Source organism: Bombus terrestris, chromosome 11, assembly GCF_910591885.1.
Source record: "Bombus terrestris chromosome 11, iyBomTerr1.2, whole genome shotgun sequence".
In the NCBI taxonomy this organism is placed as follows: domain Eukaryota; kingdom Metazoa; phylum Arthropoda; class Insecta; order Hymenoptera; family Apidae; genus Bombus; species Bombus terrestris.
The window spans coordinates 54839-70947 of NC_063279.1; the positions used below are offsets into that span (position 1 = coordinate 54839).

The 16109-nt window shown below is 61.7% G+C and overlaps 1 non-coding gene across 1 annotated transcript; it reads right to left on the minus strand.

Annotated features, from left to right (window-relative positions):
- Positions 1 to 15674: 15674 nt before the first annotated feature.
- On the minus strand, positions 15675 to 15781 carry LOC125386053. The gene has a single exon (XR_007225883.1). It is a non-coding gene; the product is annotated as a U6 spliceosomal RNA (small nuclear RNA).
- Between the last annotated feature and the right edge of the window lie 328 nt (positions 15782 to 16109).

Genomic DNA, 16109 nt, shown 5'->3' on the forward strand with positions numbered 1-16109 from the left:
GTCCAGGAAGTCCCCGAACGAGGCCACTCCGCTGTTGGGCGAGACGTAAATGCCCACTATCGCGATCCCGTTCCACTCGACGGCGACGAAGCCGTTACCGCGATCCAGCAGGGCGCCGGGCGAACACAACGCCGGCGTCCATGTTATGGCTGTAGATCCGTTCAGGTCCCCGATCCAGTTGGGGGCGTCGGGGACGCGGTATGGTTCAGCCACCACAGCGAGTGCGACCCGATTCTCCCGTATAGCCTGGAGAAGCAGGTCCTGCGCCCGTCTGGCTCTTCCTATGTTACATTGGAGCAGGCGGTTAAAGTTACTCCGCCAGCTCCATGGCCTCCTCCCGGCCACTCGTCACTGCTGATGGTGACTCCGCCCCGGTAGCGTTTCCGCCGTAGTTCTCGTTGCCGCCGGCGATGGTAGTGATAACGGTGTCGGCGGCGGCGGCAGACCGACGGGTAAGCTGCCCCTTACTTCTCTTGATTTTCGGGGGGGCACATGCCACTCCGCCCATCCTGTGTCCGGATGGAGCTCCCAGTCGCTCGCATAAGGGACATTTCGGCGCCAAGGCGGGACATCCCCTGGCGCGGTGCCCGCTTTCACCGCACCTGTAGCAAAGACGGCTTCTATCCTCGGCGGACGTGCAAGTTGCCCGTACGTGCCCCAACTCCAGGCACTTGAAGCACTGTAAGGGTCTCTTCGGTATGGCAGAGACCCTCGCGATGGACCACCCCAAGGCCACCCTGCCCGCCTGAGCTAGCTTGCGGGCACCGGCCGCCGGACACCTGACCCATGCCGATCCGAGTCCGCCCCTGGAGACGCCGATCTCGCCGATCCGAACATCCTCGCTGTTGCATCCCGCGGCCAAGGCCAGAGCTTGACGCAGCTCCTCCTTGCCCATTGAGATGTCCACATTGGTGACCCTCAGCTCGGCTTTGATCGTGGGAGTTCCGACCCTTACCTTGGTCGGGTCCAGAACGTCTGCCAGGCGCGTCGCAAGGATCGACGCCTTTTCTCTGTCCTTGTCCCTCGGGACTCTGATGACGATGGCGCCCGTCACCGCCTTCTTCATCGTGACGGCCTCCACGCCTATCTCGCCGAGGGGGATAGCTCTTCTGGCCATCGTTACGACGTCGGCATACGACATGTTGGCTCCCTCGCTTAACGTCAGTGTTACCGCGGATGTACTCGGTGCGCGAGGGAGCTTGACTGTTGGCGACGTCTTTTCCTCCCTGAATGGCTTTTTAACGGTGCCACCGCTGCCCGATTTCGGCGCGCTTCCCATCCTATCTGCCCACGGTTTTTGGACAGTCGCTGGTGGCCGGGACTTCTCCTCTCCTCCAGCGGCGTCCAGCTTCCTTTCGGCGATGTTCTTCTGCCCCATCTTACTTTTTCTCCCTACCACCACGCTCCACCCGCCGTCCTCCCGAGTCCTTGGGGGCGGCGGGGGATCTGTGCGGGCGGGGGGGCGTGTAGCGGAGTATTCCGCGCTCCGCCGGGTTTCGGGAGTGCTTTGTTGCTGCTGCCGCTGTTGTTGCAGCTGTTGTTGTTGTTGCTGCTGCGGCCTCAATAGACTCCCGAGTTGTCTCTCCACCATCTTCGTTATGGAGGGACCCAACTCTTCTAGCTTTCTCTCGAGGGCGTCGAGTCGCGCTTCTTGGGTTGCAGCCTCGACCCGTGGGCGGTCCGCGTCGGCACCGCCGCCCCGCAGGCCTTCGATCGCGGGCATAGACCTCCTTGCCAGCTCTCTCCTAAGGGCGGCGTTCTCCTCCTCCAACGCGGACAGTCTCGCCTCCACCAGCCTCATTGCCGCGTTGTTGCCGCTGCTGCCCGCTTGTTCTCTCCTTCGCGGGGCCTCGCTCTTCCATGCGGCCGAGATATAGCTTGCCGCTTCCTTCAGCGCTTTGACGTACGTGCCCTTGAGGTTGGACGATGTGGTCGCCACCTTCATGATCTCGGACACGTGTCTCGTTAATTCCGCGCTGACGTCCGCGGCCGAACTCGTCCTCACTTGTATCTCCAGATCTTCGGAGACTTCCAAGGTGGCTGTTGTCGCCAGTCTCCTCTTCTTCCCCCTGGATGCGATTGATGCCAGTGATGAGCGAGACGCGAACGAGGCTACCGATTCTTCGTCGTCCGACCTCGCTCGCTCCCGCGATCCTCCCGCAGCAGATGTTGTTATTGTTGTTGCTCCGTCTGACGGGGCCGGCGCAAGGAAAACGCTGCCCGCCCGGCACCCGCTTCTCGTCCTCGGAGTTCTCGATGTCTCCATGTATTCTTCCGAGAATAGACTTCTCGCTTCGCCAGGCGTGGTAACACGTTCGGGGGCCTGGCGGCCCACCCCCGAGCGGCCGTGGTCGTATGTTGACGACGTAGTGGGGCCCACTTGACTACCCCCGACTACGCCGGTACTGGGGTCTCCCTCCCCTGTACTGTACGTGTTTCTCCTATCTGTTGTGCCTTCCATGGTGAATGAAGTTGTTTCTCGCCGGGTCGTCATCGGGAATCTGTCCTGGTGCCACTCACTCTTTCGCACCCTGTCCAGGAGAGTCCGGAGCAGGGTGACAGGGAGCCCCACGAGAAGGTGAGGTGAGTGGTCTTGACAGGCATGGGCCCACCAACTTCTCCGAAGTTCCTCGCACCGGATCAGCGACCTGACGGGTACCAGAGCCACCGACCGGCCGCCACCCGACTATAGGGGAACATCAGATCCATCGGGGTTTCCCGGGGGGTGGTCCTACGCCCCGAGAACCCATGCCCGCCTCATGCTCCCCAACCTAACCCCAACCTTTTTTTTTTTTTTTTTTTATACGTGGGGAAATCCTCATGGACACCCGGGCGCCACCAGACGCGTCCGGGTAGTGTCGGACTCTTACCGACTAAAACCCCACGATGACCATCCTGGCGTCTTGTGGACTTAGGGTAGGTTCTCTTGCGAATGCGACCACCGCTTGTAGTCCGACGCCGCTGGTGTTGTCCTCCGAGATGTTGTTCCGGAGCCAGAGGCAGGTCATCCACCTCTGGCCACGTCGCCGTTGCCTACTTTCAGCCTCCGGGTCCCCCAGTTGGCGTCCGAGCTTCGTCCATCTGCAGGTTTCATCGGGGGGAGGGGGGAGAACTCGCCGTTCGGGGGCACCAATCCCTACTAGGCGCTCTTGCCCCCACCCAGCCGGAAACTCTCGTCGGCGTACCACGATGTCGCCCACAGGTGGAACGGTTGTCCCCCAAACCGACTTCCCCACCCGAACATCCTCCTGGTGGCCCGTACTGCTTCCTCCTGGTTTGGGGTGCCCTCTAGTCTCTCCTGGTCCTTGGTGGAATCCGAAAAAACCGGATTTGGTCACCGCAATCCAAAGCGCCAACGTCATCACGGAGCGGTCAGCCATTCCAGACCGCCCCGCAACCTGGGGTGCTTAACTTTCGTGATCTAACGGGAACGAGTGTTTCACCCCAGCCAACGGACGTTGACAACCTAACCCCAACCTAACCCCAACCTAACCCCAACCTAACCCCAACCTAACCCCAACCTAACCCCAACCTTTTTTTTTTTTTTTTTTTTTTTTCGTGGAGAAATCCTCATGGACTCCCAGCTGCGAGCAGCATGGGAAGTGTCGGACTCTTACCGACTAAAACTCCACGGTGGTCTTCCAGACGGCTGTTCGAGGAGGGCTCAGGGTCTCTTGCGAATACTACCAAGCGCTCCTCGCCGTCTATCTCCCTGCTGGGCGGGAGACTTCCTTGTTAGACAGAAGATCGGGGCCGCCAGGGGGGACCACGCCCCCTAGCGCCCCTTTCCTTGGGTCTTGTTACTTCCTTGATGACTCCTTGGGCGCGTTCACGGCGGCGGTACCGCCAGTCCGTGACGCGCGGAGACTCCTTGTTGCCGCGCCCTGCTGGTATGCTGGGCTTTCTCTCTTTCTCTCTCCGCCCGCTCCTTCACGAGCATAACTTGCTCGCAGAAGGTGCGGACGGCTCTGTACTCCTGGGGCCCCCTGAGCATAGCTTCGATGAGCGTCTCGGGGGCCAATCTCTCGCCGATCTCGAGTCGTAAGACACGTCGCGGTACCTCCCACGCCGGGCAAGCCTCCAGCGTGTGCCGCGCCGTGTCCTCCTCCTCCCCACAGTGGTGACAGATGGTCGTCACCTCTCGCCGGATCTTGAGCAGGTAATCGCCGAACACCCCGTGGCCGGTGAGCACCTGAGTCGTCCTGAATGTGAGCGGGACCCCGCCTTTGTCTCTCCACTTGTCCCAGTTGGGCAGGACGGCGCGGACGGCCCGATGAGGGCGCATCGCATCCTCTTCCAACAGCTGCGAGTGCCACCGCTCCCATGCTTCTAGTCTTGTTTCCTCCCGAACGTCCACGGTTGGTGCCGTCGGCGTGGCACGTCGGTCCAAGGTCGCGGCCCTCCGGTGTTCGTACACCCGGCGAAGGGCAAGGGCCTGTAGCTCGAACGGGGGGGACGCGGCCAGCACGGTCGCTGTCGCGTAGGACACCGTCCTGTATCCCCTCGCTGCCCGGATGGCGATCGTCCTGTGGAGCCTTCTCACCAGAGTCCGGTTACGCCGGCTCACCGCCAGATCATCGGCCCATACGGGCGCTCCGTAAAGGACTCGTGACCTGATCACTCCTTCGTAGAGCCTGCGGACTCCCAATCCTGCCCCGCCGATGTTAGGTAAAAGGCCGCACAGCGCGTTGGCTGCGGCCGTTACTTTCGGGGCTAAGTACTCAAAGTGTGGCTCGAACGTCCACTTACTGTCGACGATCAAGCCCAAGTACTTCATCCGGTGTCCCACAGGGACCTCTTCTCCGTCGATGACTATAGTCGACAGCTCCGCAGGCGGCGTTCCTCTGCGTCGTTGGTCGTAGAACCACAGGGCTTCCGATTTCGCCGGCGACACGCTCAAGCCGAGTCTTCGAATGGCGTGCACCGCGCATGCCACGGCGGTCTCAGTCAGGCATGCGGCGTCGTTCCACCATCGTCCGCTGGCCAGCACCAGCGTGTCATCCGCGTAGCATATCATGCCAGCCCCCGGCGGCATGGGACTTCGGAGGACCGAGTCATAGGCAGTGATCCACAGAATCGGTCCGAGTACCGAGCCCTGCGGCACGCCGCGCTCCACCGGTCGTCGCTCCTTCACGCCGTTTCTGCCTGTGTAGGTGATCCACCTATCGTTCAGATAGGCCTGAATCACCCTGACGAGGTATGGCGGGGACTCGAAGTGTCGCAGCGCCTCCACGATCCTGCTCCAAGGAATGCTATTGAAAGCGTTGGAGATGTCCAAGGAGACGGCTACCGCCACCCCTTCTCGCGCGACCATGTCCTCCGCCATGGATCTCAGCCTCTTTACCGCGTCCACGGTCGAGCGGCCCCGGCGAAATCCAAATTGGCTATCGTGCCATCCGGGAATCCGTCTCTCCATGTGTGCCTCCAGGCGGGCGACTATGATCCTCTCGAAGAGTTTACCCACCTCGTCGAGAAGACACACCGGCCTGTATGCCGATGGCGCGTCCGGCGGTCGACCCTCCTTCCGTAGCAACACGAGTTTCGCCGTGCGCCACGCCCGAGGATAGGCGCCCTCCCTCAGGCACCTGGAGAACAGGTGCCGCAAACGGGGAGCCAAGGTGTCGATCGACTCCGTCCAGACTCGGCCCGGGATCCCGTCCGGACCCGGCGCCACGTCGCGGGATGCCATCTTCTTCGCGGCTTCGAGCAACTCTTCGTCAGTCACTCGAAGTTCCTCGTTCCAATCCGTCGGCGCCGTCCCGTCGATGGTGGTAGGGGCTGGCGCGGACGTCTCGTTGTTGTCCCGCCGTGGGAACAAAGTCCCGATGACGTTGTCCAGTAACGCCGGATCCATGTTTTCGGTCAGCGGGGGGGCCGAAGGTCGCAGTTTCCTCGTAACGATGCGATAGGGCCTCCCCCACGGATCTGAATCGACCAATTCGATCAATCGATCCCAACACCGGGCCTTGGCTAGTTTGATCTCCCGTTGGAGAGCGCGTCTCGTCTCTCTGTATTCTTCATAGCGGCGAGAGATCTCCTCCTCGTTGTGTGTCCGTCTGCGGCGACGCGCCCTTACGAATCTTCTCCGGGCCCGCATGCAACCCGCCCGCATATCGGCTATTTCCGGTGTCCACCAATACACGGAACGGTCGCCTCTGTTTCCCGGGGCGGAGCGCGGCATAGAGGCGTCGCATGCCGCGATCATGTATCCGTGGAGTTCGTCAGCCTCCTCGTCGACGCTACCCAATGTGGAGGTGGTGGTGGGGGGGGTTGTGGTGTTGTCCCCCCGTGCGTCCCAGCTCCAGGCGGAGACAGTGACCGCCGCCCGCAGCATGTCCTTGTCCCTCTCCTTCAAGCGCCACCTAGGTGTGGGTGGTGGTGGTCGACGGGACCGGTTCTCCTCTCGTTGTCGTCGGGCACCGCTGTCGCGCGCGGCGGCCTCCCCCTCCATTTCCATCATTATATAGAGGTGGTCCGATAAGGTCTCCATTCTGTCGGCCACTCTCCATCCGTGGATCTTTCGGTAGAGCCCGGCGGTAGCCCAGGTAACGTCGACGATGGACGATCCCCTCCACGCCACGCAGGTGCTAGTTGTGCCCCTGTTCACCAGGACCAGTCCGAGCGTCGCGGCCCAGTCTGTCAGCATCCTTCCGCGGGAGTCCGTCCTGGTGTCCCCCCATTGCGACGAGCGCGCGTTGAAGTCCCCAAGGACGAGTACCTGACGAGGCATGCATCTACGAACGCAGTCACCGACCTCGTCCAGGAAGTCCCCGAACGAGGCCACTCCGCTGTTGGGCGAGACGTAAATGCCCACTATCGCGATCCCGTTCCACTCGACGGCGACGAAGCCGTTACCGCGATCCAGCAGGGCGCCGGGCGAACACAACGCCGGCGTCCATGTTATGGCTGTAGATCCGTTCAGATCCCCGATCCAGTTGGGGGCGTCGGGGACGCGGTATGGTTCAGCCACCACAGCGAGTGCGACCCGATTCTCCCGTATAGCCTGGAGAAGCAGGTCCTGCGCCCGTCTGGCTCTTCCTATGTTACATTGGAGCAGGCGGTTAAAGTTACTCCGCCAGCTCCATGGCCTCCTCCCGGCCACTCGTCACTGCTGATGGTGACTCCGCCCCGGTAGCGTTTCCGCCGTAGTTCTCGTTGCCGCCGGCGATGGTAGTGATAACGGTGTCGGCGGCGGCGGCAGACCGACGGGTAAGCTGCCCCTTACTTCTCTTGATTTTCGGGGGGGCACATGCCACTCCGCCCATCCTGTGTCCGGATGGAGCTCCCAGTCGCTCGCATAAGGGACATTTCGGCGCCAAGGCGGGACATCCCCTGGCGCGGTGCCCGCTTTCACCGCACCTGTAGCAAAGACGGCTTCTATCCTCGGCGGACGTGCAAGTTGCCCGTACGTGCCCCAACTCCAGGCACTTGAAGCACTGTAAGGGTCTCTTCGGTATGGCAGAGACCCTCGCGATGGACCACCCCAAGGCCACCCTGCCCGCCTGAGCTAGCTTGCGGGCACCGGCCGCCGGACACCTGACCCATGCCGATCCGAGTCCGCCCCTGGAGACGCCGATCTCGCCGATCCGAACATCCTCGCTGCCGCATCCCGCGGCCAAGGCCAGAGCTTGACGCAGCTCCTCCTTGCCCATTGAGATGTCCACATTGGTGACTCTCAGCTCGGCTTTGATCGTGGGAGTTCCGACCCTTACCTTGGTCGGGTCCAGAACGTCTGCCAGGCGCGTCGCAAGGATCGACGCCTTTTCTCTGTCCTTGTCCCTCGGGACTCTGATGACGATGGCGCCCGTCACCGCCTTCTTCATCGTGACGGCCTCCACGCCTATCTCGCCGAGGGGGATAGCTCTTCTGGCCATCGTTACGACGTCGGCATACGACATGTTGGCTCCCTCGCTTAACGTCAGTGTTACCGCGGATGTACTCGGTGCGCGAGGGAGCTTGACTGTTGGCGACGTCTTTTCCTCCCTGAATGGCTTTTTAACGGTGCCACCGCTGCCCGATTTCGGCGCGCCTCCCATCCTATCTGCCCACGGTTTTTGGACAGTCGCTGGTGGCCGGGACTTCTCCTCTCCTCCAGCGGCGTCCAGCTTCCTTTCGGCGATGTTCTTCTGCCCCATCTTACTTTTTCTCCCTACCACCACGCTCCACCCGCCGTCCTCCCGAGTCCTTGGGGGCGGCGGGGGATCTGTGCGGGCGGGGGGGCGAGTAGCGGAGTATTCCGCGCTCCGTCGGGTTTCGGGAGTGCTTTGTTGCTGCTGCCGCTGTTGTTGCAGCTGTTGTTGTTGTTGCTGCTGCGGCCTCAATAGACTCCCGAGTTGTCTCTCCACCATCTTCGTTATGGAGGGACCCAACTCTTCTAGCTTTCTCTCGAGGGCGTCGAGTCGCGCTTCTTGGGTTGCAGCCTCGACCCGTGGGCGGTCCGCGTCGGCACCGCCGCCCCGCAGGCCTTCGATCGCGGGCATAGACCTCCTTGCCAGCTCTCTCCTAAGGGCGGCGTTCTCCTCCTCCAACGCGGACAGTCTCGCCTCCACCAGCCTCATTGCCGCGTTGTTGCCGCTGCTGCCCGCTTGTTCTCTCCTTCGCGGGGCCTCGCTCTTCCATGCGGCCGAGATATAGCTTGCCGCTTCCTTCAGCGCTTTGACGTACGTGCCCTTGAGGTTGGACGATGTGGTCGCCACCTTCATGATCTCGGACACGTGTCTCGTTAATTCCGCGCTGACGTCCGCGGCCGAACTCGTCCTCACTTGTATCTCCAGATCTTCGGAGACTTCCAAGGTGGCTGCTGTCGCCAGTCTCCTCTTCTTCCCCCTGGATGCGATTGATGCCAGTGATGAGCGAGACGCGAACGAGGCTACCGATTCTTCGTCGTCCGACCTCGCTCGCTCCCGCGATCCTCCCGCAGCGGATGTTGTTATTGTTGTTGCTCCGTCTGACGGGGCCGGCGCAAGGAAAACGCTGCCCGCCCGGCACCCGCTTCTCGTCCTCGGAGTTCTCGATGTCTCCATGTATTCTTCCGAGAATAGACTTCTCGCTTCGCCAGGCGTGGTAACACGTTCGGGGGCCTGGCGGCCCACCCCCGAGCGGCCGTGGTCGTATGTTGACGACGTAGTGGGGCCCACTTGACTACCCCCGACTACGCCGGTACTGGGGTCTCCCTCCCCTGTACTGTACGTGTTTCTCCTATCTGTTGTGCCTTCCATGGTGAATGAAGTTGTTTCTCGCCGGGTCGTCATCGGGAATCTGTCCTGGTGCCACTCACTCTTTCGCACCCTGTCCCGGAGAGTCCGGAGCAGGGTGACAGGGAGCCCCACGAGAAGGTGAGGTGAGTGGTCTTGACAGGCATGGGCCCACCAACTTCTCCGAAGTTCCTCGCACCGGATCAGCGACCTGACGGGTACCAGAGGCACCGACCGGCCGCCACCCGACTATAGGGGAACATCAGATCCATCGGGGTTTCCCGGGGGGTGGTCCTACGCCCCGAGAACCCATGCCCGCCTCATGCTCCCCAACCTAACCCCAACCTAACCCCAACCTAACCCCAACCTAACCCCAACCTAACCCCAACCTAACCCCAACCTAACCCCAACCTAACCCCAACCTAACCCCAACCTAACCCCAACCTAACCCCAACCTAACCCCAACCTAACCCCAACCTAACCCCAACCTTTTTTTTTTTTTTTTTTTTTTTCGTGGAGAAATCCTCATGGACTCCCAGCTGCGAGCAGCATGGGAAGTGTCGGACTCTTACCGACTAAAACTCCACGGTGGTCTTCCAGACGGCTGTTCGAGAAGGGCTCAGGGTCTCTTGCGAATACTACCAAGCGCTCCTCGCCGTCTATCTCCCTTCTGGGCGGGAGACTTCCTTGTTAGACAGAAGATCGGGGCCGCCAGGGGGGACCACGCCCCCTAGCGCCCCTTTCCTTGGGTCTTGTTACTTCCTTGATGGCTCCTTGGGCGCGTTCACGGCGGCGGTACCGCCGGTCCGTGACGCGCGGAGACTCCTTGTTGTCGCGCCCTGCTGGTATGCTGGGCTTTCTCTCTTTCTCTCTCCGCCCGCTCCTTCACGAGCATAACTTGCTCGCAGAAGGTGCGGACGGCTCTGTACTCCTGGGGCCCCCTGAGCATAGCTTCGATGAGCGTCTCGGGGGCCAATCTCTCGCCGATCTCGAGTCGTAAGACACGTCGCGGTACCTCCCACGCCGGGCAAGCCTCCACCGTGTGCCGCGCCGTGTCCTCCTCCTCCCCACAGTGGTGACAGATGGTCGCCACCTCTCGCCGGATCTTGAGCAGGTAATCGCCGAACACCCCGTGGCCGGTGAGCACCTGAGTCGTCCTGAATGTGAGCGGGACCCCGCCTTTGTCTCTCCACTTGTCCCAGTTGGGCAGGACGGCGCGGACGGCCCGATGAGGGCGCATCGCATCCTCTTCCAACAGCTGCGAGTGCCACCGCTCCCATGCTTCTAGTCTTGTTTCCTCCCGAACGTCCACGGTTGGTGCCGTCGGCGTGGCACGTCGGTCCAAGGTCGCGGCCCTCCGGTGTTCGTACACCCGGCGAAGGGCAAGGGCCTGTAGCTCGAACGGGGGGGACGCGGCCAGCACGGTCGCTGTCGCGTAGGACACCGTCCTGTATCCCCTCGCTGCCCGGATGGCGATCGTCCTGTGGAGCCTTCTCACCAGAGTCCGGTTACGCCGGCTCACCGCCAGATCATCGGCCCATACGGGCGCTCCGTAAAGGACTCGTGACCTGATCACTCCTTCGTAGAGCCTGCGGACTCCCAATCCTGCCCCGCCGATGTTAGGTAAAAGGCCGCACAGCGCGTTGGCTGCGGCCGTTACTTTCGGGGCTAAGTACTCAAAGTGTGGCTCGAACGTCCACTTACTGTCGACGATCAAGCCCAAGTACTTCATCCGGTGTCCCACAGGGACCTCTTCTCCGTCGATGACTATAGTCGACAGCTCCGCAGGCGGCGCTCCTCTGCGTCGTTGGTCGTAGAACCACAGGGCTTCCGATTTCGCCGGCGACACGCTCAAGCCGAGTCTTCGAATGGCGTGCACCGCGCATGCCACGGCGGTCTCAGTCAGGCATGCGGCGTCGTTCCACCATCGTCCGCTGGCCAGCACCAGCGTGTCATCCGCGTAGCATATCATGCCAGCCCCCGGCGGCATGGGACTTCGGAGGACCGAGTCATAGGCAGTGATCCACAGAATCGGTCCGAGTACCGAGCCCTGCGGCACGCCGCGCTCCACCGATCTTCGCTCCTTCACGCCGTTTCTGCCTGTGTAGGTGATCCACCTATCGTTCAGATAGGCCTGAATCACCCTGACGAGGTATGGCGGGGACTCGAAGTGTCGCAGCGCCTCCACGATCCTGCTCCAAGGAATGCTATTGAAAGCGTTGGAGATGTCCAAGGAGACGGCTACCGCCACCCCTTCTCGCGCGACCATGTCCTCCGCCATGGATCTCAGCCTCTTTACCGCGTCCACGGTCGAGCGGCCCCGGCGAAATCCAAATTGGCTATCGTGCCATCCGGGAATCCGTCTCTCCATGTGTGCCTCCAGGCGGGCGACTATGATCCTCTCGAAGAGTTTACCCACCTCGTCGAGAAGACACACCGGCCTGTATGCCGATGGCGCGTCCGGCGGTCGACCCTCCTTCCGTAGCAACACGAGTTTCGCCGTGCGCCACGCCCGAGGATAGGCGCCCTCCCTCAGGCACCTGGAGAACAGGTGCCGCAAACGGGGAGCCAAGGTGTCGATCGACTCCGTCCAGACCCGGCCCGGGATCCCGTCCGGACCCGGCGCCACGTCGCGGGATGCCATCTTCTTCGCGGCTTCGAGCAACTCTTCCTCAGTCACTCGAAGTTCCTCGTTCCAATCCGTCGGCGCCGTCCCGTCGATGGTGGTAGGGGCTGGCGCGGACGTCTCGTTGTTGTCCCGCCGTGGGAACAAAGTCCCGATGACGTTGTCCAGTAACGCCGGATCCATGTTTTCGGTCAGCGGGGGGGCCGAAGGTCGCAGTTTCTTCGTAACGATGCGATAGGGCCTCCCCCACGGATCTGAATCGACCAATTCGATCAATCGATCCCAACACCGGGCCTTGGCTAGTTTGATCTCCCGTTGGAGAGCGCGTCTCGTCTCTCTGTATTCTTCATAGCGGCGAGAGATCTCCTCCTCGTCGTGTGTCCGTCTGCGGCGACGCGCCCTTACGAATCTTCTCCGGGCCCGCATGCAACCCGCCCGCATATCGGCTATTTCCGGTGTCCACCAATACACGGAACGGTCGCCTCTGTTTCCCGGGGCGGAGCGCGGCATAGAGGCGTCGCATGCCGCGATCATGTATCCGTGGAGTTCGTCAGCCTCCTCGTCGACGCTACCCAATGTGGAGGTGGTGGTGGGGGGGGTTGTGGTGTTGTCCCCCCGTGCGTCCCAGCTCCAGGCGGAGACAGTGACCGCCGCCCGCAGCATGTCCTTGTCCCTCTCCTTCAAGCGCCACCTAGGTGTGGGTGGTGGTGGTCGACGGGACCGGTTCTCCTCTCGTTGTCGTCGGGCACCGCTGTCGCGCGCGGCGGCCTCCCCCTCCATTTCCATCATTATATAGAGGTGGTCCGATAAGGTCTCCATTCTGTCGGCCACTCTCCATCCGTGGATCTTTCGGTAGAGCCCGGCGGTAGCCCAGGTAACGTCGACGATGGACGATCCCCTCCACGCCACGCAGGTGCTAGTTGTGCCCCTGTTCACCAGGACCAGTCCGAGCGTCGCGGCCCAGTCTGTCAGCATCCTTCCGCGGGAGTCCGTCCTGGTGTCCCCCCATTGCGACGAGCGCGCGTTGAAGTCCCCAAGGACGAGTACCTGACGAGGCATGCATCTACGAGCGCAGTCACCGACCTCGTCCAGGAAGTCCCCGAACGAGGCCACTCCGCTGTTGGGCGAGACGTAAATGCCCACTATCGCGATCCCGTTCCACTCGACGGCGACGAAGCCGTTACCGCGATCCAGCAGGGCGCCGGGCGAACACAACGCCGGCGTCCATGTTATGGCTGTAGATCCGTTCAGATCCCCGATCCAGTTGGGGGCGTCGGGGACGCGGTATGGTTCAGCCACCACAGCGAGTGCGACCCGATTCTCCCGTATAGCCTGGAGAAGCAGGTCCTGCGCCCGTCTGGCTCTTCCTATGTTACATTGGAGCAGGCGGTTAAAGTTACTCCGCCAGCTCCATGGCCTCCTCCCGGCCACTCGTCACTGCTGATGGTGACTCCGCCCCGGTAGCGTTTCCGCCGTAGTTCTCGTTGCCGCCGGCGATGGTAGTGATAACGGTGTCGGCGGCGGCGGCAGACCGACGGGTAAGCTGCCCCTTACTTCTCTTGATTTTCGGGGGGGCACATGCCACTCCGCCCATCCTGTGTCCGGATGGAGCTCCCAGTCGCTCGCATAAGGGACATTTCGGCGCCAAGGCGGGACATCCCCTGGCGCGGTGCCCGCTTTCACCGCACCTGTAGCAAAGACGGCTTCTATCCTCGGCGGACGTGCAAGTTGCCCGTACGTGCCCCAACTCCAGGCACTTGAAGCACTGTAAGGGTCTCTTCGGTATGGCAGAGACCCTCGCGATGGACCACCCCAAGGCCACCCTGCCCGCCTGAGCTAGCTTGCGGGCACCGGCCGCCGGACACCTGACCCATGCCGATCCGAGTCCGCCCCTGGAGACGCCGATCTCGCCGATCCGAACATCCTCGCTGTTGCATCCCGCGGCCAAGGCCAGAGCTTGACGCAGCTCCTCCTTGCCCATTGAGATGTCCACATTGGTGACTCTCAGCTCGGCTTTGATCGTGGGAGTTCCGACCCTTACCTTGGTCGGGTCCAGAACGTCTGCCAGGCGCGTCGCAAGGATCGACGCCTTTTCTCTGTCCTTGTCCCTCGGGACTCTGATGACGATGGCGCCCGTCACCGCCTTCTTCATCGTGACGGCCTCCACGCCTATCTCGCCGAGGGGGATAGCTCTTCTGGCCATCGTTACGACGTCGGCATACGACATGTTGGCTCCCTCGCTTAACGTCAGTGTTACCGCGGATGTACTCGGTGCGCGAGGGAGCTTGACTGTTGGCGACGTCTTTTCCTCCCTGAATGGCTTTTTAACGGTGCCACCGCTGCCCGATTTCGGCGCGCCTCCCATCCTATCTGCCCACGGTTTTTGGACAGTCGCTGGTGGCCGGGACTTCTCCTCTCCTCCAGCGGCGTCCAGCTTCCTTTCGGCGATGTTCTTCTGCCCCATCTTACTTTTTCTCCCTACCACCACGCTCCACCCGCCGTCCTCCCGAGTCCTTGGGGGCGGCGGGGGATCTGTGCGGGCGGGGGGGCGAGTAGCGGAGTATTCCGCGCTCCGTCGGGTTTCGGGAGTGCTTTGTTGCTGCTGCCGCTGTTGTTGCAGCTGTTGTTGTTGTTGCTGCTGCGGCCTCAATAGACTCCCGAGTTGTCTCTCCACCATCTTCGTTATGGAGGGACCCAACTCTTCTAGCTTTCTCTCGAGGGCGTCGAGTCGCGCTTCTTGGGTTGCAGCCTCGACCCGTGGGCGGTCCGCGTCGGCACCGCCGCCCCGCAGGCCTTCGATCGCGGGCATAGACCTCCTTGCCAGCTCTCTCCTAAGGGCGGCGTTCTCCTCCTCCAACGCGGACAGTCTCGCCTCCACCAGCCTCATTGCCGCGTTGTTGCCGCTGCTGCCCGCTTGTTCTCTCCTTCGCGGGGCCTCGCTCTTCCATGCGGCCGAGATATAGCTTGCCGCTTCCTTCAGCGCTTTGACGTACGTGCCCTTGAGGTTGGACGATGTGGTCGCCACCTTCATGATCTCGGACACGTGTCTCGTTAATTCCGCGCTGACGTCCGCGGCCGAACTCGTCCTCACTTGTATCTCCAGATCTTCGGAGACTTCCAAGGTGGCTGTTGTCGCCAGTCTCCTCTTCTTCCCCCTGGATGCGATTGATGCCAGTGATGAGCGAGACGCGAACGAGGCTACCGATTCTTCGTCGTCCGACCTCGCTCGCTCCCGCGATCCTCCCGCAGCAGATGTTGTTATTGTTGTTGCTCCGTCTGACGGGGCCGGCGCAAGGAAAACGCTGCCCGCCCGGCACCCGCTTCTCGTCCTCGGAGTTCTCGATGTCTCCATGTATTCTTCCGAGAATAGACTTCTCGCTTCGCCAGGCGTGGTAACACGTTCACGTTCGGGGGCCTGGCGGCCCACCCCCGAGCGGCCGTGGTCGTATGTTGACGACGTAGTGGGGCCCACTTGACTACCCCCGACTACGCCGGTACTGGGGTCTCCCTCCCCTGTACTGTACGTGTTTCTCCTATCTGTTGTGCCTTCCATGGTGAATGAAGTTGTTTCTCGCCGGGTCGTCATCGGGAATCTGTCCTGGTGCCACTCACTCTTTCGCACCCTGTCCCGGAGAGTCCGGAGCAGGGTGACAGGGAGCCCCACGAGAAGGTGAGGTGAGTGGTCTTGACAGGCATGGGCCCACCAACTTCTCCGAAGTTCCTCGCACCGGATCAGCGACCTGACGGGTACCAGAGGCACCGACCGGCCGCCACCCGACTATAGGGGAACATCAGATCCATCGGGGTTTCCCGGGGGGTGGTCCTACGCCCCGAGAACCCATGCCCGCCTCATGCTCCCCGTGGAACGCTTCACGATTTTGCGTGTCATCCTTGCGCAGGGGCCATGCTAATCTTCTCTGTATCGTTCCAATTTTAGTATATGTACTGCCGAAGCAAGTACAACCTAACCCCAACCTAACCCCAACCTAACCCCAACCTAACCCCAACCTAACCCCAACCTAACCCCAACCTAACCCCAACCTAACCCCAACCTAACCCCAACCTTTTTTTTTTTTTTTTTTTTATACGTGGGGAAATCCTCATGGACACCCGGGCGCCACCAGACGCGTCCGGGTAGTGTCGGACTCTTACCGACTAAAACCCCACGATGACCATCCTGGCGTCTTGTGGACTTAGGGTAGGTTCTCTTGCGAATACGACCACCGCTTGTAGTCCGACGCCGCTGGTGTTGTCCTCCGAGATGTTGTTCCGGAGCCAGAGGCAGGTCA